Below are 3,159 nucleotides of genomic sequence, written 5' to 3' on the forward strand. Positions count from 1 at the left end.
ATAGCTGGCAAAGAGAAACTGCATGGGGTCCCTTGATCTTGCTTAGAAATCTCAGCTATATATCCTAGTTCAGAAATTACAAGTTCTATCTTCCACCAGACATTGGCATAAAATGTAACCAAGTTCACTGCCTCCGCATCAAGAGCATCGTCTTCTTGATAATGACTAGTCGCATGGTTGTTTCCGTTTAAAGCCTCTCCAGAAGCACACTTCATGACTATATGCTTAGCAACACTGATGCCTTCTCTGATAGAGATTTTCTTTCATGGTTCTTCATATGGGTCTTTTTATTTCCTTCTGAACCTTCACCAGGATCGCATTTAAGCTCCATAGTTTTTTTTTTACCAATAGTCTTTTCAAGGTAATCTAGACTTTCGTAATTAGGCACCTTAAGGTTCGTTCCGATGCCACCCATTACCCAAGCCCCAAACCACTTTCACATTTTAGGTGTTTCTTTAGTGTAACTCCCAACTCCATCACCAAATGTCTTAATCAGCGTTCTCAAAAGGCGCAGCTCCGGTGAATTGTATACGTAAACAAAGTGAGTCTCTTCAAAGAAATTTCCCTAGCAATTTCAGTCTCAAACATGGGATCAGGCAGACAGCTACAGGGGTCTTCTGGTGAACATGGTTGCATGTGAACCCCAAATCTGCAGTTGGGCCATAGCCTGAAGACTTCCTACTGATTCATGTCCTAAGAATCAGAGATCAGGTGGTGAGAACTGTGCGTGGTAGAGGAAGTGAGTTTTACCAGAACATCAATTTATATACTACAAACAGACCCCTCTCACAAGGAAATGCCCCTTTCAATTGATTGGTGGCTATAGAGTATGAGGGGACTTTAAAAAATTCATGAAAAGCAGTTAAAAATAAAAATATGAAGTATATATGTTAACTCTCAACATAAACTTTATCAAATTCCAAGCACTTTTGTAAGCAATGATACCAGTCATTTAGGCTATCTCTAAAGAACTAAGGGTCCTAGAATTTAACCATGTCAATGTAAACATTTAAATAACTAATTGAGGGAAAGTGGGCTCCCTTTAAGGTTTTTTTAAGTCTAGGAAACAAAGCAAAGTCAGAAAGGAGTCAAATTGGGATTCAAGATGGATATCTAATGATTTCCCATGGAAACTCTCACAAAATTGCCCTTTGATGAGAGCAATAAGCAGGAACATTGTCATAGTGGAGATGTACTTTATGGTAAGGATTCCCAAGGCATTTTCTGCTAAAGCTTTAGCTAAACTTCTCAAAACACTCTCATAATAAGCAATTGTTATTTTCCTTTGCCCAGCCCAGAAAAACCAACAAGCAAAATACCTGTACATCCCCTCTAAAATTGTTTATGTGATCTTTGCTCTTGACTCCTTTGCTTTTGCTTTGAGTGAACCACTTCTACCTCTTAGTAGCCAATGCTTTTATTGTGTTTTGTCTTCAGGATCATACTGGTAAAGCCATTTTTCATTTCCTGTTAAAATTATTTGAAGAAATTCTTCAAAATATTGACCCCACTTCTTTAAAACGTCTATTGCAAGCTCTGTTGTCTTCAGTACAGCTGATCTGGACACAAGCGTTTTGGAATCCTTCAAGCAGAAGATTCGCTCTACCTTGATTTTTCAATTAGAATTGAGTCAGCTGAGCCACTCGAGATGCCTCTGGTGCTGGTTATTACTTCTGCTGCTAATCTTCAATTAGGGCACAAACGAGGTTCCTTACTTCTTCTCAAATTGACACGAATTGTCTCTTGCTGCTGACTTCACCTTTAACCTCGTCCCATCCTTTCATAAAACAAGATGGTCATTTGTAAACCGCTGTTGATAAGGGCATTTTTGCTCTAAGCTTCCTGTAAAGTGTCACTGATTTTACTGTTCTTCTACCCAAGCTCCACCATAAGTTTGCTATTTGGTCATGCTTCAATTTTAGCAAAATCAATGCTGCTTTGAGAGGGACCCCTTTCAAACTGATGGCTTACTTAGATCCTCACAATAGATCATGTTCCGACCCGTTATAACAAGCTAATATAGGTTTATCTCAGTGCATAAACGTTCTCACATCCATGCACGCCTTTTTGCATGATATGTATTCTCCATCAGCTTTGGAAGGCCCTTCATACTATATATAAAACAAATCGAATAACCTAGATGAAATGGGCACATTGTGGGAAGCACTCACTCCATCCAGACCGACTCAGAAGTCTCAACAGACCCAGGACAAGAGATTGAATTCATGATCAAAACCCTCCCAGCCACCCTAAGTCCTATTTTAGATAGTCCTGTTTTAAATCACTCAGTTTTAGAATTAATCCAAACATTTAGAGAAGCGTTGACATCAATACTATTTAAGTTCTTCCAAAAAACAGAGAAAGAAAGAGTACTGTAATTCACTCTATGAAATATGCATAATCCTGATACCCAAGCCAGATACAGACACCACAGAAACAAAAACAAGAGGAAAATAAAAAACCTGACAAGCCTATGAGTAGCTATGAGTATGGGTGTAAAAATTTTCAACGAAATCCCAGCAAACAGATTCCAATAGCATATTAGTAGGATCATATGAGTGTGATAGGTAAGGTTTTATATAAACTTGACTGGGCCAGGATTGTTTAATTTTGAAGTAATCCCTATGATGTGATCTAACATAATGTAATTACTTCCATAATGGGATCTGCTATGAGGAGCCAATCAATTGAAAGATTAGGGAGGGCTATAACACCCTTACTCAGATCACAACCCTGCTGTAGTCAATTGGAAAGCAGTTTCCTTGGGGTATGCCCTACTTCCAATAAAAATGGATAAGGTTGCTTACTTTTACCAAGATCTGTACCCTGAATCTGCCTCATTATACAACTGAGCTTGGGTTTGAGCCACCAGGATTTATGTCAAAGAAATGGCTCACACAGTTGTAGGCACAGGAATGTTCCAAGTTTGTGGGTCAGATGCCAGTCTGGTGGCTTCTCTTGACTAATGTCACTGCAGAGGCAGCTCACAAGGTTTCGAAGGGATCAGGTATAAGGCATCATCAGAACAAAAAAATCTTACCTTAGTTAATGATGGGGGGAGTGCGGAGTGGAGACCCAAGCCCATCTGTAGGCCACTGGAGATACCCTTACAGAGGGGTCTCAGGGAGGAGACAAGCCAGTCAGGGTGTGATGTAGCAA

The sequence above is a fragment of the Echinops telfairi genome, unplaced genomic scaffold (assembly GCF_000313985.2).
Source record: "Echinops telfairi isolate 266 unplaced genomic scaffold, ASM31398v2 ScPeMD7_7;HRSCAF=31, whole genome shotgun sequence".
In the NCBI taxonomy this organism is placed as follows: Eukaryota; Metazoa; Chordata; class Mammalia; order Afrosoricida; family Tenrecidae; genus Echinops; species Echinops telfairi.